Source organism: Paralichthys olivaceus, chromosome 23, assembly GCF_024713975.1.
Source record: "Paralichthys olivaceus isolate ysfri-2021 chromosome 23, ASM2471397v2, whole genome shotgun sequence".
Classification (NCBI taxonomy): Eukaryota; Metazoa; Chordata; class Actinopteri; order Pleuronectiformes; family Paralichthyidae; genus Paralichthys; species Paralichthys olivaceus.
Genome location: NC_091115.1, coordinates 9,571,847 through 9,598,255, shown reverse-complemented (window position 1 = coordinate 9,598,255; position 26,409 = coordinate 9,571,847). Strand labels below are relative to the sequence as shown.

Genomic DNA, 26,409 nt, shown 5'->3' with positions numbered 1-26,409 from the left:
CTTCCCTTTTCCTTCCATCTCCCATCCTCCTATGTTTTAACTCTCCTCAGACAATAGGGCTGCACATTCATCCCGCGCTTGTAAATGATGACCGGGCGCTCATCTGGTGAATCGACTGACCCGTACCAACTGGGTCAACCTCTGGTTTTCGACATGTCAGGTTTTCACAAACAGATTGAGCACGCAGGCAAAGATAAATGACTGAAATACCAGGACGAGCAACACGCTGCTCTCCAGACAGCGCAGAGTTCAGAGAAGTTTTCAAGGACAACTCTCTATACACAAGATGAAAGTGATCTTCTGGGCTCTCATCTCATCTTCACCGCTCATATCCAAATACCACCTGGCTCATTCTGTGCTGTCAGCACTTTTTATCTCAAAAATTAATACTTTTTTTCTCCCTGGTCAGATAGGGGTACTTTATTCGTCGCGGTTTGCCTGGAGTTCTCCGCATCTTTGGAATGTGAAAGAGTTGAAGGCACGGATAAAAGGCACTTTTCTAATCAACATTTTTTTTTTCCTTAAGCGCTTCTTTCTTTTTAAAAGCTGTTTTTCATTATTTATAAGTGTTCTGAAGGTGCCACTGAGCTGATTTCTTTCACGAGGCCTGATATGAGGCCGATGGAGCTTGCAGAATTGATTAGATAAGCTTGGAAATTACAATGTTGGGCACGCAGTGCTCTGAAATGTGCTCTAAAATACACCCAACGTGAATATTAATACCCAAGGCTTATAAGCACTTATTTGAATGCATGGGGGGAAGTTGAGACATGAAGTTTCATGAACTGTCCGGTGTGTATTGCCTTATATTACTGATCAAATAAAATATTACCCCTCCTCCTTGAACGTCATAAGATTCATAGTGATGGGTGGGTAATCGCAATTTCATCATTAGCGGTTGAATGTTGAGAGCTAATCTCTGTTTTACTGAATAATTCTGAAAGATGTTAATCAAACATACGAAAGCATATTTGAAATATTTAACCAAACGATATTAATGAAGATCAAAGGGTGTGCTGTTTTTAGCGGATGTTATGCGAAAGGCCTGGGTAATAGCTGGGTCCATAGGAGCACATGAAACACTTTGTCTTCTGCTAAATATTTCATGCCCTGTACCTGTTGTATGGTGCTTAATGAGCTATGGGGGGAGAAAAAAAAGTGATTTATCATGCAAAGTTTTCAAAGGAAATGCAAATCCAGATACACACAGGAACACACATCCCTCGCAATTTTTTACACATTTCTTTCCTCAAGTAGCGCAGCCGCGCCACATTTTCCAGGGTGAATATTTTAGCCCCGAAGAAAAGCAAACTCAAGTGAGAGCAAGAATCAGGGGTCAATGGTGTGTCTTTAAAGAAACTTTCCCTCTCTTCGCCTCTCTACTCAGGTCTGTTCCTCCCACGAATACTAATACCAGCGGGAGAGGGAGAGATGACAGAAACACTGTGGACGTATGTGTCAGGGAAAGGGGTCAGCTCTGGGCAGACTCATGTTAATGCTCGCCCATTAATAAAATTTATTCTACTTTCTGTCGAGTCCTTTCAGTGGCATTGGCCCAGAGTGTATTCCATTTAAATCTTCTTTGTTTTTTGTTTTTTTATTGTTAAAGAGAAATACATAAGAGGAGACAGGTGTGGTGATGACACAGGCGAGAATTAATTGGATAATATGTGAAGACAGAGATTAAAACAAAAGAGAGAAGTGTGGAAGGACGTGGAGTCGGGCTGGGTGTCTGCAGTGAAGAAACTCCATTGCAAGTAACATTCCTTTATTCCTAATATTAATATAAACTATTAATGCATCAATTATAATAATGATTTAATGCAGCAAGACAAAAAAGTAATTCAATTATGCAACCATTTAAATAAGTGAATTTGAAGGCACCATATTCAGCTTTGACGGTCAAATCTTTTTACCTTTTCCCACCGGCTTGTTGCTCCACTTGGATGGAAATACTGTTTTACTACATTATTTTTGTCTTTACTGAACATTGACCTGTCAGAAAAACACCTCATGTTGTTTTTGTGGTGAAATGTGACCATGTGCTCTTTTGTACCAAACCCTGTTTGGACTGACTGCACAAAAACAAGGGATGTGTTTTACACTGGATTATTCCATGTACTAATATATCTACTTACATTAGAGTTTTTATATTAAGTGTTATATTTAGTTTTACTATTGTTAGTAAGTGACTACTTTATTTCAAAAACATCCTGGCCCTGCCCCTTGATGTGGCCCTGGCCCATGAACCCCAGGTGATTTTCCTATGACGTCCGCTTGCTATTGAACACTGCAGTCTACTGTTGCATGCGGTCAAGGTGGTGCTCATTTTAATGTTTTATACATTGTTGACTAATCTATCAAAATCTAAACTGATTTGACAAGCTCATGATGCAGTTTGTATTAAAAATATTAAAGTGTATTTCAGTCATGAATAGTACTTGGGCAGGCTAGTTCGGGTCCACGTTTACTGCTATTTGAAAAAAAAATGGTTCTAATACTGATGCTAAATGATTCTTGTCCGTTATTAACAACAGAAACTAAACTTCTAAGAAGGTAGACAGAGATATAAATCTGTGCAGTCGTTCGGTGCCAACTTTTTTTGCTAAGTTATCGAATGTGTGCTCATGTATTTATTTAAAGAAACGAGGGATACAGTGTATTTAAGACACATCTGTATCTGTGTGGGCGTATGAAAGGAAGAAGAGCAGTAGTAGGTCAAGGTAAGAGAGAGAGAAAGTGTGTGTGGGTAAGAAGACGGAGTGAAACACTTGGATCCTTTCCAGAGCGCCGGGGCCGGGGAGGAAGGGCAGGGCAACGGTAAGAGAGCGACAATCGTCAGGTGATTAGAAAGACTCGGAGGCTAGGTAGACCTACAAAATGAATAACGGCGCACCCCAAACTGCGCCATAAGGCTCAATGGTTTGTGATTTGCAAGTTGATAAGACAAGAAGATTAATAATGCCGCATGATAATGGCTGGCTGAAGCTCAGCTGGGGAGATGGTAATGATGGGATATTGCTGTAGGAGCAGTTCACTGAGCCACAGTGGAGTGAGGGAAAGACAGAGAGGGAGAGGAAGAGATGGAGGGAGAGACAGACTGATAGAGAGGGACGGGTAGAGAGAGGGAAAGAAAGAAGCTGCAGCCACATGGGAGGGGAAAAAAAGCACTCATCCCAATTGGCCCTCAGGATATGAGAGTTTGAAAAATGAGAATGCAGTTATCATTTTAATTAGATATAAAGTTTTTTTTAATATATATATAGTGTGTGTATATAATTTTGCTGAAATAAGGACTTCAAAGAACATACGTATTTTGCACGGTGCACTGTCCCGTCATTCCTGAATGACTGATGTTTTTGTTAATTCGCCTTTTTTTTCTTCCTTTCTTGTCTGCCAGGTGGGGTATGCAGCAAGAAATCAAAGCTGGTGGTGAGAAGGTAAATCATTGTGCAACCCACACATACCACCTCCTGAGTTACACATACCTGTAGGCACTTCTATTTATTCCGACTCCAGGTTCTTGTTGTTTCCAAGTGCTGGAGTCGGATTTTATCGACAGATATTCCTTTACTAGCCTCAGAAATGCCCCCTTTACTGCTGAAAATGCTCGATCGGGCACCGGCACTGATCTATGAATCATTCGGATGCCACGTCTTTAGAGAACATTAAGCCATCAGCCTTGAACTCCAGGTAATGTCCGCACAATGGGGTCCGGACTGCCACTGACAAGTACTGCTTTTAAATTGGCCTGAGCTCACTGAAAAGTTAGCAATTTGACAAGCTATTCAATAGAAATAATTGTTGTGTATTCCTAGATTAATTCTTATATATGTGTCTTTTTGTCATTATGACTGTCAAAACAGATCATAAAAGAAGTGCTAACACTGTAAAAAGGTACTGATGCTAATTTACACTGCATTATTGATCTTAACTCTTTTCTCACTATCCAGTTGATTTAACTCATGCATTGTGAGGAATGTACACCATTTGTTGTGCTTTAAATTGTCTAAATTCCTAAAAGTAAACACAACTATTCAGTGATGTGGGACAAACTTGTTTTACTAAAACTGCTAAAACTCAGAAGAAGTTAATTCCAACAGCTTAAGTGAATAACCATAGTGAATAAAGTAAGTAAAATAAATCATTTTTTCATAAATACTTACAAATGCAACTACAAATAATTGTATTAACTTCCCTTTTTCAAGGCCATCTGTTGCCTACATCTATTTAAGTGAGATCAACTTGCCAGATGGTACAGTTTATAGCTTTTCTTCTCTGTGTGTTTGTTTTTCAAAGGGTTAAACCTCAGCCAACAACAATGACAGCAGCCATCACTTCCATACAGGGTTAGTAGCATACAACTGTCAAAATAAGGTGTATATAAATATGTATATATAAGATGTTGGTTTTCAAATCCAAGGATAAAAATGTTTTTAGAACGTACTTTTATCATGCACTAATAGTTTTTAGAGTTTGCTGTTGATAGCTTGTGACAAGCTCCAGATGGCCCTCAGCTTGAAGAATTCCTCATCTCGTCCTCTATCACTGCAGATAAAACGTCAAACTGAAAAGAGTCTTTTTCTCCCCTCATCAACACAAACATCTAATTTCCTTCTGAGAACCATGGAGTCTCATCTCCCATGAAATTTCTACATTTTTAATGATCTCGTTTGATTATGACAAGCTGTTAAACGCTGTGATCTATTTCCGCCATTTTCCCTTCAGTACTGTTGACTCGTGTGTTTACACCTCAGACAAACATTTTGTCAGATCCCCGATTCATCTTAATTGCACCACTTTGTCAGCGCCTGTTGATGATCTTTTACCGTACCTTCACTCTGTCGTTCTCCACTGCCGTTTCTTTTGTTTTAGACGTCACGCTAGCCAGAGCGACTTAGATACTGATCAAAACTGCTTTTCATCTCCAAGGAAACTAGCGATTACACAATCAGTTTTGAAGCTGAGCCCGTTTTAAAGTAGGAGTGGACTCGGGTCGTTTTGCATATCCCAGAAATCATCTCATTGTTTACTTTAAGAGATGCAGCACACAGCTTTAAACTATATGACTGTTCTATGATGAAATACATTAATGCTACATTTATGGGTTGAACATGGCCAATGCTTGTGTCGTGTCAACCAGTTGGGACGTCTCTATGTCATAACATTGATATATGTTTGAAAAAGTTAACACCCTCTAATCAAAGGTGGTGCTTGTGAGTGAGAATCCGGAAACCCACGCCCATTTTCAAACCTATGCTGAAACTAAATCCATAAACCGCATCGTCTACCATTCAGACACACACACACACACACACACATCAGTTAAACCCCTGGCTGCCTGTGCCAGCAGTTCAGATGGTTGGGGTCTACTTCTTATGTGTATGCATTGGGGGACAGGGAGAAACACTTCCCCCCTAAATTTAGGAGTTAAGTTACAGTTAAGTTAGTAACATGACGGTGGAGGTAGTGCTCAGTGAGCGTTATAAAGTTTGTCGCCTAATTACTCAAGAAGGGTTTTTGAACCAAAATATAAGTTAAAGTGAAGACAGAGCAGCATTTGAGTTGTTTCAGGTCAGCGCAGCTCCAAATGATCCCCCAAACGTCCGTCCATGAATCAATAATGGTCATTAACACCTAATTAAAATCGCAGAGCGGGGATCAGGGCAAATTGTGTGGGTTTTTTTCTTCTGATGCTTGGAAAAACAGGAGATTAGACACAACCCAGTCGAGTGCAGGAGGCCCAATTTGTGCAGGTAATCGTGCTAACGAGGGACAAGTTAATTATGTGACAAGTCGCATTTCTGAAGATCAACCAGGCTAACAGATGTTGTTATTGATGGCGGGCCCCGAGAATAGTCGTGGCAGATAATTTGCTCATTACGCAGCATGTTAGCAGCCTGTTGTTTTATTATACAGTGATGATTGTCACTGTGCCACAAATGCCATCCAGCAACACTGATTTGCTGAATGATTCTCTGACAACCTGAGGGTTTGTTAAGTAAAGTGAGAAATGGTGATAATTTGTTTGTTATTCCTTTATCTTTATTCAAGAGCAGGACTTACTGATTTCATGTTCAGATTTTGTAATGCTTTCAAAAAGGTTCAGAACAAACCTTCCACTTGCACTCAATTATACCCTGCTCCCCTCTTCTCCTCGTGCTCACGCCACTTCTGCGCTCAGAATTCCCAATCCGATAGAATGCCAGGTAAAGTAATGATGAATGAAATTGTCCCGCCCTCACTTTGGTTACTTTTTTGATGATGCTCTCATAAAATACTGAGGAGAATAATTTGAGCAGTCTATTTTGTTTTTATTCTTGCAAGCAACAGCATTAAAAACTTAAACAATGACTTAAATAAAGCAAACACACCCTCAACAAGGGCGGGACATTTTCCCTTGTCGACACCACACCTGGCATTCTATCTATATTTGAGTGCGAGCACAGGGTTTTTGAGCGAGAGCTTTAAGAAATGTGACATCATTAAGCCCTGCACTCAAACTGAAAGACCACACCTTTGAATATAGTTTGCAATAAAGCTTGTTCTTATGTAATGTGGACAAATGAAGAGGATAAAAGAACAAACCTATATCCAAAGAGATATGTACGGTACAATCAGATCATAATCCTGTCAGCATTCTCGTTTGTGTTTCTAATTAGATTTCCTCTCAGATTGCGATAAGTCAATCACATTTAATACGTTTCTCTGGGCCTCACACTGTCTGTACATCATTTCCTCTTCCTCCATGTTTGTATGATGGATGTGTTGGTCGCCCCTGGCGCTAGTGATAGCGCTGACAGAAGGGTTGTTTGTCCAAAGTGAGATTGACACTCAGTCAGGGCCCCGCCGGTCACCCCCTATCATCGACATGACACAAAGTGGAATGAGCCACATTAGCGGCACGCAGATGCATGCACGTGCAGCGCCCCTGCCGTTTACACCCATTTAATGCCCATGATGATGTTCTGAGCCTGTGGCCCCACACACCCCCGTATTGCGGCTTCCTGTATCTCAGCGCGGTAAGCAGCGATAACTGATGACGAGGGGGAAGACGTGACAGTGTCAATAACCATAATCGTCCCTGGGCAGGAAATAATGAAGCGTATGTGCCATGTCAGCCCTACATGTCTTCAATATCCTCTAATAAAATGAAGTGGAAAGAAGGAGGGTGGGAAAAAAACAACAATCAATAAAGCCATCAAATGATAAATATGAATTTGCCCTGTGGAGTGAATATTACATTCCCTCCATGAGGATGCTGGGCAGATTATTAGGATGAAGGGGAGAAGCCTATTTGTATGTAAATGGGAGATTGATTATATTTATTTGCAGACGGAGGGGGCTCTGAATGGCTCAGCACTCGCACAAAGAAGAGTGAGAGACATCTGCAGAGAGCCGGGTCATCAGACAGCTGTTTCTCTGTCTGTACTGTGTTCAGGCCCTTGTGACGGAGGGAGGAAATAATACAGGGAAAGACAGAGGGAGGAGAGAGAGATCAGTCTTGTGGCTGCCAGCTCCAGCAGGGCTCACCTCTCCAGAATATTCTAATTACCAGCCCTCCTCATTACAGATGTCATGTCAATGAGCGAGAAAAAAAAACTTCAAGCAGAGAGGACCAATTCTGTAATTTCTTAATCACTTTTTTTTAGCAACCTTTGCACGTGCCCCGGTTAATGCCTCGAAATTGAATGTTTCTTTGGTTTCTCTCTAAATAGGCTATCACGCTGGCGCTTAGCGAAATCTATTATTGTCATTTGCATAGGGGCCTTTTTTTCTTTTTTTTTTAGCGGTGGGATCCTACAGAAGGGGGCGAAGAACAAAGAGCTCATGAGGGAGAAAATAGGACAGAAATGATCCGGTGCTGCCTTCGAAAACGTGACGTCAGGTCCCTAATGACATCTTTTGACTGGAACCATGGCGAATAGCGGAATCTATATCTGACACCTAATGGTTTGCATATGAAATTAGAGGCAGAGCGTGAGCGAAAGGACCCCCCCCCCCTCCTTTCGCTTGATGTCCCCTGATTAATTTACAGCACTTTTGTTGCATCGGCATCGTCCAAAAATAAATTAACCAACGCTGGAGATATCAGGAAGCGTGCGCGGGGGGGTGCAATTTATTAGAGAGGGGAAAAAAGTGAGATGAGATTAAATAAAACACCTAATTGACAGAATAAGTTGCTAAGCGCAAGAAATGTCGGCCATTGTTGGAGAAGAAGCGCGTGTATGTGTTTGGAGGAGGAGGGTGTAAGAGGAGAAATAAAGAGAGAGATGGAGAGAAAGCACTGGCCACTTGATTTCCTATGAAAATTAATCGGCTATCAAACAATCTTGGTCTGCCGAGGATGATTATACAGCAGGGGCAGCGACGGAGGAGGTGGTGGTGGCGGGGGGTGAGAGTAGGGGGGAGAGAGAGGGGGAGAGAATGCCCTTTGTGTAGGTGAAATGTGTCGGGGACTGTCATCGTAATATACCTCAGTGAAATGAAGGTTAATTCTGATGTACAGCCTGCATGGCCGTCATTATCGGCGAATCATGAAAATAAATTAAGCCACTGAAATAGATACTCCTCGGCTACGCGGCAGGGATCTCGTGAAGGATGGACGGCTGAACTTTACAGATTATTATTGGGAAATAGTGCCGAATTCAATTAATGCACCTAAAAGACACCTTTATAGAGGGCAGCCATAATTTAAATGACAGCGGGGTGTAATTTTGCTTGTTATAAGTCAAATTTGCAGAGTTTCATGTTTCGGGCACCCCCCCCCCCCCCCGACCACCCCATTCTTCCCGCCCTTTCTTTCCCCCCCTGTTTGCTGAGGATGTTCTCGTCCTTACTCCGAGAAAATTCCTGGAAAGAAGAAAACACAGAGGCGGGCGCTGCCGTACAGCTGAAATCGGATTTATGAAATGAATAAATAAATGTAAAAAAATTCACTATCGCATCCACTCCTCATCTCCTCCTGAGTCTCAAAGTATATTTACCGTAATCCTCTGCGGCAGATCCTGCATCGCCTGTCCGCTCCTCCACCTCGCCGCGCAGGACCCCCTGTGCGCATGAGCCCCGCGAAGCATACAGATGCCAGAGCCTTTTTATGCAGATCCCCACCCCACCTTGAAAAGTGAACGAGAGCACCAATGAACTGGGTAAATGGTTGACCTCTCACCTGCGTGCAACGGCGAGTGAAGCCAGCGGCTTAATCCAGGCAGGTGTCTGACAAGCGGGCGGACACAGCCAGGGCCATATCGCGCTGACCCTCGCTCAGACCCTCCCTCCTTATCTATTAATCTACACCTCTCTGTAGCAGGGGGGTTGAATTAACACCTCGACGGGGCACGGAGGCTCCTGATTAACACGCGTCACCCCACCACGCCGCTGCCCGCCTGCCCAAATACAAGTGCGGGAGAGAGGGGAGATCAGAGAGGAATCTGACGCTCGCATATGCAAACATTCACACATGCAAACACATGGATAAAGTCATAGGTGCAAACTGTCATTTTTGCTCATGCATACACATCTGTCTCCACTCCTCCAGCACACACACTTTTTTTTTTACCAGCTCTAACATGGCTGCTCCTCCATGTTTTATTGCAGTTTTCTGAATAACCAGGAAAATAATGTGCAGCCAGAAATAAAATATTAGAAGAAACGTTCCAGTCTGATGAGTTTCCCTCCGTCGAGCACCTCTGTTGTTTAATTTGACATGAATAGTTTTCCCCGTCTAAACAGAGGCCATGTTAAATATTTATGTGCCTGTTTTTTATTTTATGGAAGATTTGTGCGACGCAAAATAGGAACGGAACTAGTTGTTTCTTTATGGCGCATGAAATACACGGACGGATTACGGAGCTCGCGAGAATGCTGTATATTGGAAATTGTGTCATAAAAAGCAGAAGAGCGGCGCGTGGAAATAGGTGGAGGAAAACTGTTCATATAAAAGTTGGGGGAGTTGTTAAAAGTATTTGGAAGAAAAAGGAAAAAGACTTATCCCACTCTGAGCCCATTGAAGAAAGCCAAATAAGAGTAATTGTATTTGAGGGTAGAATGTAGTAATTTAGACTATTAAAACCATTGGTGTCATCTTTATTTAATCTCACCCACGGCGAGAAATCATATCCTTTTTTTTCCAAAGCCAAACACACACAAATCTTCACTTCCTCTTCTCTCACTTGTCCTCTTGCTCTCTCTCTTTCCTTCTTTTTCCTCCTCTCACCCCCCCCCCCAATTCCCGGCTCCAGCAGTTTAAAGAATCCTTCCACTACCATTATTAGTATTGAACTCATTTCTAAATTCAGAAATTGGCCGAGGAAGATCATTCATTGCGGCAGATAGTAAAATCAATAGCTTTTGTGTCAGGCGGCAGGGTCTGTCTCTGTCTCTCAGGGTGGGTTGGAGCTCAGTGTGTCTGTGTGTGTGTGTGTGTGTGTGTTTGAGCAGCAGAGTACTGTACAGAGTGTAGACAAAAGGCGAGTGAAAACTGGGGGAGTGGGGCCACCTCTTGACGACATGGATACACAGACTCACGCGCAGTCTTCCAGCTGGGCTGCAGGTCGAGAGCCATGCACACACACACACACACACACACACACACACACACACACACACACATTCATTTGTGACAGATGTTTACAAACACACACATTTTGCATTTAAAATAAATACAAACACAAACTGAAATTTACACATTTACTCAAATGTTTGTTGTGCAAATTCCTAAATAAAAACACATTTACAAAATATAAAAATGCTCTAGTTTACAGACACATTTACTGAATTATTTCATTTGATTTTCTGCCTCAACACACATTGAACACACTCACACACGCACACTTTTTTTTTTTTTGCAGGCAGAGCCCAGTGACGGAACGAGGACAGCTTATCCCAATGAGAGTCAAATCAATCAAGTCCTTTTAATCACCACTCTGCTTTTATAGTGTGGCAGTAATGATGGAAGCCTATGTAGGGGCAATCCCCTAAGACCCCCCTCCACACACGCACACACTCACGCACAAACCCCCCCATGTGGCTCAGATTGGAGCCGACACACACACACTCAACTCTGATGATTTTCATTTCTCAATTACATTATCTTATTAACCAATCAATTGCCAGCCTTATCAATAATTAATGTCTCCCCAACTATTAGAATGTAGATTAGATTAAACGCCAGTCTCTTGTCTCCCCTCTTTGATACTTTTAACTGGGCCCTTCATGGCCAATGTAAATTTCAACAGAATACTTAATGTATAAATTGATTTTTAAAATGTATATATATATTTGTAAACTAATGTTTCTCAGAGATAATAAATTACATATTTTCTCTATTTCTCATGGCATCTTTTAAAATATGTAAAGGCTTCAATGCACAAAATAGAAAAAATAATAAAATAAAAACATACATAAAAATGTCAGGTCTGACTCACAACATTTTAATTTGAAAACCTTATTCCTCTCTCTTCTCGATGATATTTTAACCTCTCTCTCTTCTTAGAAGTTTAAGATTTGACGACTCAGCATCAGATTAAATGACTGCTTCAGAGGGATATCTTTTCTTTTTTTCTGCAGTGCAGTGCCCAGCTCTGGCAGTGCACCGCTGCTGCTCCTCACCGCCAGACGAGCGCTCGGAGGGGTGTTGAGGGACGAGCTCGCGGATCGATGTCTCACTCTGCTTGGCCCAGCTGTAGCTGTTGTTTCTCACACAGAGAGGCTTTGTCTGGGCTCTACAAAAAATAAATAAATAAAACAGCCGATAACAACTGTTTACCGTCTGCCGCCTCAGGCCTGAGGCTGGGCCTTACAACCCGCTGCACGTCGCAGTGGTAGCCGCTGGTACAGCTCGCACTTTGAGGCTGTTAATATGAAGAGAAGTGGTCTGGGGGTTGGGGGCCGGTGTTATTGAAACATCAGAATTTTTTGACTTGTGCAGGAAAAAGCCCAGTGTGTGTTTATTTGGAAAAACACTTGAATACCTGCAGACAAACCTTAATTTTAAGGTAGTTTTTCCTTTTCTCACTCCTGCTCAGACATGTTTAAACACACACACACACACGGCGGGGGGGGGGGTCTTGACCTCTAGACAGCAGGCCAGTGTCACTGTTAATTATAACCCAGTTTCTAGGTTCCACACAAGGGATGGTACCGGTGTTATACAGGGACAGCTAGTAATGGTTTCCTTATTTCTTCATCATGATTTGTGTTGTAGGTGTCTGAGGCTATATGAGGAGGCTGGACGCATTCGGAGTGAGAAGAAAAAGATGTGGAAATGTGGTGAAAAAGTGAGAGAGAGAGAGAGAGAGAGAGGAAAACTCCTTCCCTCGTTTTTACTTCTTAGCCAGGGCTCAAAACATCTGTCAGCACTCAGACCACGGTGGCGAGGAGGAGGAGGAGGAAGCCTTCAGAGGGCCTGGTATGCAGCAGGCCCGCCCGGCCCACTGCAGGAGAATCAGTGGAGCCACTCAGCTCCGGCAGAGGCCCACCTTGTTTATTCGCCCTGACCTCGCGTTCCCTCCGAGGTTATGGGGGACCCGCTTTAGTGAAAGGAGCCATTGTCCTGCAGGAAAAATCTGTTACAAATATTTACCGTGTGAGGTGGGGGGGGTAATGCAAAGCCATGGCTCGCAGCCAGCCAGACTCAAGCTGTAAAATTCACCACGGTGCATTTTTAGAATTAGCCATCTCCACACCCCTGTTACTTTTAACCAGGGGTTCAAATTATACCCCCATATTTTTGTTAATGAGATCGCACTGTCAAACATTATTGGTCGTCTAATGGCCTCAACATCAGGATACGATGATTTCTTCCAGCCTGTAACTTCTTTTTTTTACCGAGCATATACAGTGACTGTGCAGTTATGTGTTTAATGACTTTTTGAATTTGTGAAATTATAATCCCCTTAATTTTATGTATTTAAGCAAACACACACAGATTTCTCTCATTTTTTTTTCCAGCAAGAAAATCTGGAGCACATCCCTGCTCTGCAATTCTTATTCCACGGGGCCCCCCTGTTAGGTCAGTAGTAACAAATGCATTTTCAAAAAGGCTGCATAAATTCTTATCACCCCCCTCTTCCTCATATGGCTTTTTCTTGAAAATGCCATACTGGTTTTAGCTGGAATATTTCTGCTGGTTTCTATCACGCCTGCCTTTCTTTTTTTCTTTTTTTTTTTTTTACCCTTGCAGCCGGACCGGGCGGACACCCTCACCGGCGCATTGACATGCAACAAAGCTAATGGTGGCCGGGACAGGAGGGCCTAATCTTCACTAACTGACAAGATTTAAATTGAGGAGACATCTTCCGCTGATTAGCTCCCACACCCACAATTATCCAACTGGGGTGTCAAGCAAGGTTTAACATCTCCACTGATTCTTCTCTCCTGAGACATCCGGGAGGCAATGCAATCGCTTTTAATAACTGCCTCCCTCCCTCCGTCCGTCTCTCTCTCACCCCTTCTCCTCCCCGTCACCCATTGCTTGTCGCTGCCCCCCCCACCCTCTCTTTCTCTATTTCTCTGTCTCCCTCTCTTTCTCTCTCCTCCCCTTCCTCTTTCACTCTCTCTCCTCCCCTCACTCCCCCACCACCTCCCAGTTCCCAGTCATCAAGCTCCCTTCAAAATTAACCTTTCCTGCGAAAATATAATTTCTCACAAAATGAACCCCACTGAGCGATTTTTTTTATTATTATCTGGAATAATTTATTCAAATTGCCCAACTCAGAACAGCAGAGCAATCTGAACACCGTGCGGACCCCTGAATTTGGATCTGTCTCTCTCTCTTTTTTTCATCTAAGGGTGGAAGGGGGGAGAAAAAAAGTTTATGTACCTTGCTGTCTTCTGGCAAATAAGGGGACGGGCTTGCCTCCACCTTCCATCCCTAGCGCTCTGGCAGCAGTATCCCCCTCGAGTGTACACCTCATTAAAATTCATCTGATCTGAATATTTTTTTGCAAATATGGTCTGATTGCTCACCATGACATGAAACATCCCTGTGTGTTATTTTAATCACACGCACCCCAACGGGCGACGCATGTGACGGCTGTGACATTGAACCCCTCCGCTGCTTGACCCCATTTTATGAGCGCACGTCATTTTAGGAGGGACCGGGGGGATGATGGGAGGTGAGGTGGGGGACCGGTCGGGAAGTTACCTGGAATGATGGACACGCTTGATAATTCTCCCCTCTTTTTTCTTCAAATGTTCACACGGCATCAGCTCGGTTTAAAGCCCCTCTCAATCACGCCGCCGCCGCCCCCTGCCCGCCTCCATCTCCCCTCTCTCTAATGAACTGTTTTCTTCCGGTGATGGAACAGGGACACAAAGCAACGCGATTAATAATTTACTGTTTAGTTTTACTAATTGATCTGTTTTGGGAGACGGGATAAAAGCGGAGGATGCATCCTCGGTGCACAATGCCTTTCATATGGCATTTATCCACAAGTCACAACCGGCTCCCTCAAGATGAATAATGAACTAAACAAGATCAAATAATTATCGCTTGGGAGTATAGGAGAGAGAGAGAGAGAACTCCCTTACAAACAGCAGCGAGTTTACCTTGGGTTCTTTCTACAGATCACACAACAGGAGGAGGAGGAGGAACACGAGATGAGCAGGTTGTTATCGGCAACAAAGAGCAAAGTAAGGGCTGGCAAGGACAGAGCTTGTGGTTACTTATACTTTTGTAGACTCAAAACTTTTTTCTATATAATAGTTTTTAATCATTATGCATCTGTCTTTGACCTTGACTACCTTTCAGAAAAAGAACGCTGTCTGGACTTCATGCTGTACTTGAGCCTTTACGGTTAAGGTAAGTGTAAACTTTACTGTGGACGAGGTTTATGACGATTAACAACATAAACATAGAAATAATGGAGCTCAGTAGACTATATACCTCCACTAAGGCCCAACAGTCCCCTAATGAAACCTCATATAAATTCGCTAGATCCAGATTAATGTTTCCACAGATATCCCAGAGCCTATCCTGAGAAATCAATGAAAATATCATATAAGTACTTATGAAAAGGGATAAAATCAATTATTTGTCGGTATATGTGACAACATTTTAATGGATTCTTTCTTGGCCCACTTTCCATCCTTCCACCAAGTTTTGTGGAAATCTGATGTAACTAATGGCACTCATTAGGGCACATACCTCCACCAAGGCCCAACAGTTTCCAACTGCATTTGAATTCACCAGATGCAGATTTTGTTTTGAGTGGCACCAAATTGCACACACTCATAAATAGCAGTCCCCTTAATATGCCAGATTTCTTTCGTCAAGAGCCGAGAATTATTCTTGGTGAAAATGTAAAAAAAAACACTTGAGATGTTGAAGAATTTCAGATTCTGCCCGTTGTTTGGATGTGTGTCTAAATTGAATGCTTTCTTTCTTGGCCCACATGTCATCCTTAGATTCAATTCCGTGGAAATCCAACTGGGAGTTAGGGACGGACGAAAACATAACCTCCATGACGGAGGTAGACATGTTTCCCTCGGTGATTATTTTAGTTAAAATAAGAAATTCTGGCATTCTAGATGATTTGCAACATTATATGTCATCACTGAATTGAACTATTCATTAAATTTGAGTAAATCTGAACTCTTGTCCTCCAACTTGTCTTGCACAGTTGGCCCCGGTCAGTCATAACAACTCAGCATAGTTAGTGAAAGTGCTTCCTGCTGAAACAAATTCAAGCTCCTGCTCCCTCCTGAACCTCTCCACAGCCTTATCATGGAGAAAAAAAAGGAGACTGGCCTGAGGCGTCCTGCTGGCTCAGCAGGGGAACGAGCGTACGGTGTATTTGTGACGTCACGAGTTTGAAACCGACTCATGACTTTTGACTCCCTGCACTGTCTGATAAAAATGAATCGAAGCAATGAGGAGAATACAGTAGAACAGCTCTACAGTAGCCTGCAGTTTTATACCAGGACACACAGCTCACCTGCATGCTTTTATTTTAATTTGAAACTTTTTATTCCACGCATAATAAAACAAAACAGATCTGTATAATTATTCCTGTTTCAGTTGATAACTTCATAGTTGTTTACATTTAACTATCACATTAGCAATTCAGTTACAAAACTCTAACTACATTCTACACTCTACATTCTATCTATCGATCTATCTCCATCCCTCTATTTATCTCTATCTCTCTCATTGTCTATATCCATCTCTCCATCTCTCTGTATCTCTCTCTCTCCCTGTCTCTCTGTATCTCTCTATGCAGCCTCTTCAGTGCAGTCTCTCTCTCTCAGTAACTTCTACGCCGAGCAGTTTCGCTGTGCTAATTTTCCACGGGATGGGGAGGAGGGCCGTGGGTTCGGCGAGACAATATATTTATCTCCAGCACCTTAACACCGAGGGGGGATTAAAAATGAAATGAGCAGCATTCCTTCCTTGGTACGCCAAGGTCTTAAAAGAGACAGAATGGGAGGGGTGGGGGGGTGAAGCATCTTGTATCACAGAGATGTTCATCTGTTTGCAGATGAGCCATGTGTGCTTTTTTTTTTTTTTTTCTCCGGCATGTGTGAGATTTACTCAAACGTACCTTTTTATCGTTTTGGATTACACGCTGTTGGCCCATTGAACCTAATGCGGTTTCCCCGCTGCCGTATCGGTAATGGTTCTCGCCGTTAGCTTGTAAATAAGGTTTAATACAGTGAGCTGGTGTGAAGTAGCAATCTGTGTACGTGTCCGCACGCTCTCAGCGGTCTCGTATAAATATTCCCCTGGCTGGGTGGAGAGTGTCATTATGTGTTAGCTGCAAGTAGCAAAAGATTAAAGCAGCAACTAAATGCCCATATCATTACCCTATTAGCATGTGACATATATGTGTATAGGTGCCTGCTTAATTAGCGTTGATTGATTGGAATCAATGACTGTAAAGAAAAAGGAGGCTAAGCGGGGGCAGGGTTTGTGGGTGGGTAAGTCTTGTGAAAGTATCCAGAATTAAAGCGGAGCTAGTCGTCTTATTTCTGATTTCATTTGGCTTAGCTGTTAAACAGGAGGCAGACAATCTAGCTTCCTTTGATACTCGACTAAAATCTATCCCGCCTGCTCCCGACCACCTTTAAAAAAAACAGCCGCCTAATTTTGTCATGGATATTACGCAGACACATGCATGAATCAGTGCTGGTTGTCACAATTATGTTAACAGAGGGGATATTAAATGAGACAGGCCTATTTCCAAAGGTGAGACTGTAGAATCAACTCGGCGCTCAACGAACCCCGGTGTCAATCACGCGAGCGATTCATATTCAACCGAAGTCAAGTGCATCTGCCCGGATGCATTATTTATGTCGGGGAAATAAGCAGCTTAAGTGAATCATGCTAGCAGCTATTAGCAAGAGATGCACACCTTGCCCGCTCCCCCCGCCTCTCTTTGGAGGCCATGTTTTGAAGTCTAAGTTTGATTGGGCCCGGGGAAGCTAAAAGCGGCCCCACTGAAGTCTGGCGTTCTGTAGCGCCGGAACAAAGGTGCATTTGTGTTTGTAGTTGTCATTAGGCTGTGTTTTCCACCTCTCTCTCTGCCTCTCTGTCTCTCTCTGTGGGCCAAATAACAGCGGAGGTTAGCGTCGCAGAGTTACGGCTCTATATCCTGCTGTCAGGAGTTGCGAGGCTCTGTTTTAGATCAGCCCCGTCCCCGCCGCGCCTGATGGACAGCTCTGAGGATAAATGGATAGAAAAACAAGCACTGTTGACTGCGACGAAAGTGCTCGTCGATGAACCGGAGATTGCGTGAAGGGGAGGGGAGGGTGCGAGAGGGGGTTCGGGGTTGTGAGAGGGTTAAGCATTGCCGGGTCTAAGGGGCAAGTGTGCGTCCTCCTCCTCCTCCTCACTGTTCACATCCACCTTTCAAATATATCTCATTCATAATGGATAGATCCGGATCTCTGCTTTGCATCTTCAACTGACAGTTTTAGTGTTTCCTCTTTTTTTTCTCTCCCTCTTTACCTTCTCTCTTTTTGTCCCCTCCACTTGGTGTCCTGGATTTTTGTCTTAAAGCAAGGACCTGTGATCTACAGCCTATACATCTAGCTCTGTGCCTGTGCCGGACAACTAGAGGAATACAGGCTTATTACAGATAAAAACTATCACAAGGGGCTTTCACCCTATTTGTCAGGTAATGCTGTCAGGCTCCGAGCTACAGGTACACACCAACAGTGAATCATTTCCTCTTTTTTTTTGAGTGGGACAGAGAAAATATCCAACACACACACAAACACCTGCACTCAACCTCATAAACCTGTGTGCAACAAAGCTGCATCAGGTGGTCCCTACAGGTTACCCATCATCAAGCCTAAATACAGCACTCTATCACAGGTGGGCCTCCATTTACCTCCACACAAACACACACACACACACACACTCACACACACTGCAGCCCTGGCAGTCCGAGCACCGACTGCCTTTTACCCCTTCTTATTTAGATGCACTCGAGGACACAATGGGGGTACATTAGCGGCGCTCGCCCTCACAACAGCTGTAATTTCATTCTGGTTACCACATGCATCCTACTTGACTCTCAATACACTCTGGGATGAGGGCCAAATAATGGGATTTACCCTCTCTCTGACGACAGCCCCCCTCCCTCACCCCTCTCCCTGTGTGTGTGTTTGTGTGTGTGTGCAGGTAAATGTGAGTATCTCATACATACATGTTTTTGTGTGCTGTCTCAGGCACATGCCTATATGCAGTTGAGCACATGTATATGCGTAAACGTGCATTTCTCGTCAACTCAGCGAATCTCAGCTGTCATTGCCAACACCAGGGGAAAATGCTCCTCTTCTCCACCACTATGGATGATGCTTGTTCTAAATGGACCACAGAGTAAGGGCCTCATAGGGGAAAAGATTTGGCTGAACATGTGTCACACTGAGTTTTGCTTGTGTTTGAAAGCTCAGCTGCAAGCGTCATATAACACAGTTGCACTTTTGTGCATAAAGAACTTCAGAAAACTAAAATCAATCGATACCGTTACGCCAACAATGATCGTGAAATTTCCAACGACACCATGTCTGCTTTGTGTGTTCCAGGATTTCATCCTTAAGATCTTCAGTTCTCAGGATCCGACCAAAAATGTTTCCCAAAGACTGGATCGTCAACAAGTAAGACCACACACACAGAAGAGCACACACAGAAATGGAAATGATAGAGTAATTACATGGTGTGCATTTTATACCAATGGGTCATGAGGACATTCCAATAATATCCTGTTTTCAGACATGAACTCTGGAAAATATTGGGAAAATTGGTCCTGACAGTTTGCCTTTCACATATGAATCCATGACCCGAAGCCACATGTCCCACAGGGGTCAATGTGCTTGAGTAAAGTATGGCCAGTTTTGTATGTGAACCATTTTTGTCTTGGTGTTTCTGTAAAATACATTTTTAAAGAGGCACAGGATGATTAAAACAATAATAATAATTGATATGGTGCTTTTAACAACAAAAATACACTTTTATTGGTTTAATGACCAGAAATATGAAATGCACAATTTTAAATATGTAATAAAAGAGTCCATACCTCCACCAAGGCCCTAAAAGTGGTTCAAGAATTCACTCAGATATCAGTTCCTGTTTTTTTTTTTTTTTTTTACAAAGATCCTTTAATTATTCCCTGGGAAAACAGTGAAAATTAAAAAAAAAATGTGTTTCACAATGTTAAACAAGTGAAAAACGAATTTCTGGATCTGCCCGCTCCTCAGGATTCACACCAAAATATAATGACTTCTTGTCTGACTCAAGTTTCATGGTAATCTGTCTGGTATTTTTTGCATAATCCTGTTCACAAACAAAGACAGATTAAAACATAACCTCCTTGGCAGAGGTAATGACAAAAAATAGCAATGTCCATCTGACAGTTTAGAAGTCCTGGTAGTATGCAGTGTCACTGAATCACTGTCGTATATATTCGAACAGATGTTGAATATAGGCCAGGACTATTTGTTGGAACAACCCAGAGCCTGAGAGTTTTCTCCAATAAGCAGCTCTGCTTTTCTTCACCTTTATTTCTCAGTAATTAGATGAGAATAGAGGAAGAAAAAGGCTTAAAAAGTTTTAATTTGTATTCATGAGATAAGAATGGTAAGAGAGGGAAGCAAACAGCTTCCTCAAGACAATACAGGACGCTTCACTTTTATCATACAGTCAATTGTTCACACACACAAACACACGCATACCTGCACAGATACACATGCATGCACACATGTGCATACAAACAAAAAAGTAATCAGGACGAACAAAGCCTGTCTGAACGTGCTGTACTCAAAGACACACACACACACACACACACACGGGAGGCATTAATTTATTCAGGTTAGTGGTCTGCTTTAATTATTACAACCAGTCTCCCCCCCCCCCATAATAGCCAGCACATCTGTAGCTGTAGCTGTCAAAAACAAGCTGAAACAATTTCATCTGCGAGCACAAGAAACAAATACTGTCTCCTCTCTCTCTCTCTCTCTCTCACTCTCTGGCTCTGTAATGTAAAAAGGCCTTTAATCAAGCCCTGGTGTATTTTCTGTTTGTTTATAACGCGATAGCGAGAACACAGCCTCCGAACGTGTTATGTTGTTGCAGGGCTTCGCTGAACATTTCCCGGGGAAGAGGGGGGGAAATTGATAGGGAGTTTCATAATTAAGCAAATTAATGAGTTTATTCGGTGAGCAACCAAACACTATACGACGCAGGCTCGTATCTCCACAGAGACATGAAAAGTCTCACTTTGTTGCCGGAGTTATTTGTGCCATGAGCTTGTGCGTCTGTAACTGTATGTGGGTCTGTTTGAGTTCTCATCCCTTTGTTTTTTGTTCAATCTTAAAGAGCGGCGCAGACAGACAGACGCACAGAAAAAGCATTGTGCTGTTTCCACTCCCGACTTTTAACGCTATATGCAAATAGACTCAGAAACGCTCTACAAAGGCAATAACATTTTTTTAACATCAAACATGCTGCAGCTCATCCTCAGCTACTGTCCGTTTATGGCAAATACTGTGTTTTTCTCTCTCTGTCTTTTCCTGTGCCATAAACGGCCTTTGTAACAGCAGGCTATTAATGAGAGGCCATTTTGACTTGGCCTTATTAGTTCCTACAGGTCTGAGAGGTGAGGGGGGAGCGATAGTGCATGATGGTGGAGGCAGTCGTCCTCAGAGACACATCACGGCCGACTGAATCATTCATCAGTTTTTATTTTCTCGTTGTCGGTGCAGAGAAAAAAAATGTTTTAATGACTAATATGTGCATATTGGTTTATGTAAACATAGTCGCCACCCCCTCCTCATCCTTTGGCTGTTACTTCAGAATAGAAAACAGAGAGGCAGAAGCACAATAATAGATAATAAACCCCCCCATCCTTGTTCAGTAACGACGGCCCCCTCACCGCGACACACAGGGCCACCCCGGGGCCAAAGGAGGAAATGAGAGGCTCTTTAGAGGACAAAGACGCCATTAGGACGCCACAGGTGCCTCGCCTGCTGTTTGTCTCTCGTTCGTTTGGCATCTCACGCTTTTTTTTTTTTTTTTTGGTGCTCTCTCTGTTTCTCGCCCCACTTGTGTTTGGCAGTGGCGACAAAACAGGTGTCAAAGTGCAGTGGAATGATATTGCCGTCCCGCTGAGCGTGACTTTGTTGCGTGAGCCAGTTTGTGTCTTTGTGCAAGAAGACATGCAGATGTTGTGTTCCAGAAGAAGACAGAACCTAAAAATGAGTGGTTACGTTTGCAATCAAATTTAAACACTGTAATATTCTACAATTTTAGGCCTTGAAAAGACTTACAAAATGTCTGTCTTAGCTATGTTTAGATAGGTCTTAATTATGTTCATTTAACATTACTTCCATCATGCTTTGAAATGTGTTCACATCAGTTGTGATTCGTGTCACAATCAAACAGCTGTTATGTTTTGTTCTGTTTTTCTACATTTACGAGGGACTGTCCAGGTGCTTTAAATGTTGCTGCCGCAAAGAACTGTGGGAGGGCATTTTCTCCTTTCCTTCCTTCAGCCTGAGATCTTTTATTGTGAAGCAGTTGGGTCTCAGCGATCTTGCAAATGTTGCATTATAATTTCAAATGTTGATTTAAATCTCTTCCTCTCCTTTTATTTCTTTGAAGGATCCGTTTTTTTTAACATTGCACATGAGGACTTCATCCGGTCTGACAGACAGAGTGCTGACATCGCAGCCCTTTGTCGTGTGTTTATTGTGGAAATTCACTTCTAAAAAACGATGAGCCTTTGGGGTGAATTCATATAAAGTGGTGGTGACCGCTAATGGTGTGAAGGCAGAAAGAGATGTTCCAGTCTCTTCCTCTTCATCTGTCTTTTCTCACCTCCCCTCCCTCCCTCCCTCCCTCCCTCCCTCATTCATCGCTGATATATCTCTTCACATTCTAACCACCCTGCCCCTCACCTCTGTCCTCTCATCCTCCCTCGCTCCCTCCCCACCGGCGCAGACAATAAATATCATGTCACGAGGATGGCAATGCTCCTTCATGGAACACTGCATGTTTATTAGAGGCAGGAGAAGTTTAAGAGAAATGCTAACAGTGTTCATTAATGGGCCGCATCCGCGTTTGATGAGGCATGGCACATCCCAGCCACCAGCCGAACGGGGAAGAGAACAGGATCTGCAGAGGGGGGCATAACGGCCACTGGTAAACGGCTGGTAATTGTGTCCAAATTGTATGGCGAGAAGGCCTCTCAAGGACTGACAGTGACGGAGCAATTATGGCGAGCCAAGCGAGCTGTGTCAAATCAGCCCCTCTCGTCCTTTTTCCTCTTTTCCTCCAAAGCCCAACCCCTCCTGCCGCCCGCTGACAGGGACTCATATTTCTTTTTCCCTGTGTAGCAACGCGGAGTGATAAACCTTTGATTGTGAATGATGGGAAAGAAGCGCCGCAGCGGCTTGATGATTTAAATTGTCAATAACTTGGTCACGTGGGTGTCTGGCCAGGTATAGAGACGTTGAAGACACAGGAAGTTTGGAGGGAGGGTGGGCGGGATCGGCGAGTGGGTGTGTTTCACACACTCAGCGACCCAGTCTTTACCCGGGAAGGTCATCAGTCAGCGTCGACTGTCAGGGATGGATCACACACAGTGGAGTGCGCCTGACTTTGGTAATTACATTTGACTGCAGAGTGGGGATGTCTTCTTTTGTGGGCCCACAGTGACTGCATAATTTATAATTAACTGCAATCAGTTCAGTCACAAGGATCTTCATCAAGGCTTTTTTGTTTTAGGGTGGGGAGGCTCATCACTGGATCATCAGTCAGCTTGTCTGAATGTTATAATTTACACTAAGATTAGAAATGTAGAAAATGTCGAAACCTTAGTTTTTCCAATGTAAAACAACTTTTGTTTTTTTCTTTCTGTATGCACACATTTCTCTTGTTTATGCAAAGCAAAGGGGGGAGGAGAAAGAACAACTTATTGGCTGCATGAGCAAACTTTAGATGGAACAAATGGGTTTTATGAAGATCACAGTGGAGACGATCAATAGCACTGATGATTCAAGGTGTCAATCCATACATGCAAACACATTCTAATTGATTTTTCTCCTATTGATTTCACTGGCGCCTCCGCCGGCTCTGGTTAAGACAGGAACATGCGTTTGTGTTTGATGATAGAATTCAGACAGCGATTAGTCTTGCAGCGTGTCAAAATTAGTGTTGCTTATGCTTTGATTTCTGATTATAATGCATATTAAATAAAGCTCAGACAACAGTGCACACGGATTAAAATTATGATGAAAGCGGTTTGAGTTATGTGCTGTAATGTGATCATCATCTTATGAATTATGTAAACAATTATGGCCACAAATCATGTTCAATCCTCTAAAATAGATATTTCAATGGCATTCTTTATATTTCCCTTCAAATTTTAATATAGAATTATGATTTAAGTTTCTCTTTTACATTGTAGCAGTGACTATACAGGTTTGGTATGCTCTTCTGTGTGTGTGTGGACTTATTTTTGTTACCTCTCTACAACCTTTTCAAGCATAACATTGACCTTGTCAGGACAAGTAGACCTCACAGAGACCAAAGCCTGGTCCTGATGAGTCAAAACTGTAATTTCTGAGGTCCTGGTTAAGGTTGGTTGTAGGTTAGACATAAGGTTTGGTTGAATGAACGGAAGTCAATGCAAAGTCCTTAGAGGGATAGCTACACAAACCTGTGTGTGTGTGTGTGCATGGGTGCACACATGTGCCTGCCTGCCTGCCTGCCTGCCTGCCAGTGTCTAACTTGAAGTCCAAGTATATCAATCTTGTTACTGCCATTAATGTCACTTTCAGCTCATCATTCTCAAATAATATTTAATAATAGATAGCTTTTGGGCATAAATGTTAATGCAGAATTGCATAGAGTTTTATGTTCTGAAAATGACATGCCTTAGTTAACCTCTCAACATTTAGAGAGCCACTTTGCTCGAAAAACTCCTTAAAAAAATTTAAAATAAAAGTGAACGCAGTCTCGTAAGTTTTTCTGCAAACTTTCCTCTTAGTCTAAACCAAACATTCCCTTCACTGCGCTCAGGGCTTTTGATTGTGTCCGCTAGAATAGTTAAAAGCAGGTGTGATTATTGATTTTAGTCCTGAGAGCAATTTGAGCTAATGTGGCGAAGATAACATGTCAGCATTCATTCTTATCCAACTTTATGATACTACCCATTTCCAAAAAACTAAGGTCAACAGTAGGTCAACCGTAGGTTTTGCATGTCAAAGCTTATCATGCCGTCATTATTTTACGTAACATTCACTTTGGGAGTTTTTAGAAGTTAAGGTATTGAATTGTAGTAAAACTGAATGAAAGACACTCATTAAATAGCTAACCTAAATAGCTGTAATCCCCCGACATATAGAGCATTTAACACCTTTCCACTCTTTACAGTGACTGTCTATTTAAATCCCCTCCTCCTTCCCGAGCTGTCTTGTACTGTATGTAATTAGGCGGATTAGACAGTTGCTACCTCATTGGAACACGTATTGATTAGCTATTAACCCACTAACACCAAATAATCCATTTTAAACATTCCCACATTTGGCAGCGGTGGCGGCACGCGTTTGATTTGAGGTTGCCTCAGGACATAAATGTTGATTTCCCCCCTTTCTTTTCTCCCCCCTCCATGAAAGCTCGAGGGTGAGAAGCATCTCTGCAGCCCCATTACATATTAACGGCATCTCCAGTTATGTTCTTAAAACATGATGAGCACACTGAAGCTAAGTTGCCTGCAAGATTAATTATTGACACTGTCCTTTGCGCAACCCGATCTTAAAAGTGTGTTCGCTGTTCTATTTTTCGTCTTTAAAACATCTTCTAATATGTAGATATGTTTCTGCTCTTACTTAGGAGAAATGTTTTTTTTCTCTTGTCAACATGTTGGAACACTTTTGCTTGGATGCATATGGTATGGATTGGGAATTGTTAACCACAGAGAGCTATGGATGGAAGTCATCATCATCGCGATTCTCACAAGCGCTACACCCTCGTCTCGCCTTTGATCGTTGCCTTTAAAGTATTTGCAACAATATGGTAAAGAGATTAAGCCCCAGTTTGTAAAAGTCCATTTCCAGCAGGCCACCAGGGCTAACACAATGACTGTATTACTGCATGTTGTTAGCATATAACAAGGCTGGTCTTAGCTTGTCTCGTTTCCCTCCTGTCCTCTCCAGCCCCTAGTGGTATCATTTTGTTTATTAGCAGGATTCTCGGCTCCTGTTGTCTATTCATAAGCCATTGTTTTAAAGCACGAACTGCTCTATTTTGAGGGGTTCCATATTTGTCAGCTGAGTGTCGGCGGATGGCACCCGCACGCCTCCCGACACCTCCAGAGACTCCTGTTCTGACAAGGACATTTTTTTCCTCCCCCATCCTCTTCAAGCTCCTGGTGTAATGAAAACTAAATACGCACATCTTCCCCTTCGCTGTCTGTCTCTTATCCCAACTCTCTCCTTCTCTTCTCTTTACTCTCTCTCTCCCTTTTTTTCCACCTCTTCCTTCTCTGCTTTCCTGACACCTCGGCCAATGGGAGTTGTTTCTGTGCCCGGTGGTTGTCAGTAGAGACAGCCAATACGCAATCAAAGTGGCGGCCAGTGGCTGAGACAAAGAAGCACTCTGCTATTTTCTGAGGTGCTGCAGCGGACTGTACAGAGGGGGCTTGCATGTATAATTAAGTGAGAGAGGAAGCCGGGCCACTTAATCTTCCCCTTAATGGTGATCCGAGCTCCATCACCCGGGTTCCTCTAGGGGGGGCGTACCCCAAAGACCCACTCTCTGGGTCAACGCTGTCCCCCAATTGTCATTGGCAAATCTTTTTTATCAGCCGGAAGAACTGTTTTCCTGGAACGCTGGCATTGATCCATTCATCATGGCTTTGTTCCTTTAAGAACTCCGAGGGCACACAGAGGGTCCACCGAACT

The 26,409-nt window shown here is 42.9% G+C and overlaps 2 protein-coding genes across 6 annotated transcripts in view; both read left to right on the top strand.

Moving 5' to 3' along the window:
* The window catches only part of mdfic (MyoD family inhibitor domain containing), a 119,018-nt gene extending 107,268 nt beyond the window's left edge, over positions 1–11,750 (top strand). For 2 of the 4 annotated variants that reach the window (XR_011240214.1, XR_011240216.1), the window contains 3 exons: positions 3,401–3,440; positions 4,300–4,349; positions 11,569–11,750. The gene's annotated coding sequence lies outside the window, so the exon portion shown is untranslated. Of the gene's footprint in view, positions 1–3,400; positions 3,441–4,299; positions 4,350–10,440; positions 10,553–10,850; positions 11,412–11,568 lie in introns of those variants that run through there. The other 2 variants (XR_011240217.1, XR_011240215.1) reach the window with 2 other exon arrangements.
* Positions 11,751–12,169: 419 nt separating this feature from the next.
* LOC109632879 (aldo-keto reductase family 1 member B1-like) overlaps positions 12,170–26,409 on the top strand; it is a 110,296-nt gene continuing 96,056 nt past the window's right edge. Inside the window, exons 1-6 of one of the 2 annotated variants that reach the window (XM_069520256.1) lie at positions 12,170–12,278; positions 12,952–13,012; positions 13,184–13,349; positions 14,569–14,634; positions 14,753–14,803; positions 19,033–19,104. The gene's annotated coding sequence lies outside the window, so the exon portion shown is untranslated. The remainder of the gene's footprint in view (positions 12,279–12,951; positions 13,013–13,183; positions 13,350–14,568; positions 14,635–14,752; positions 14,804–19,032; positions 19,105–26,409) is intronic. The other variant, XM_069520257.1, reaches the window with a different exon arrangement.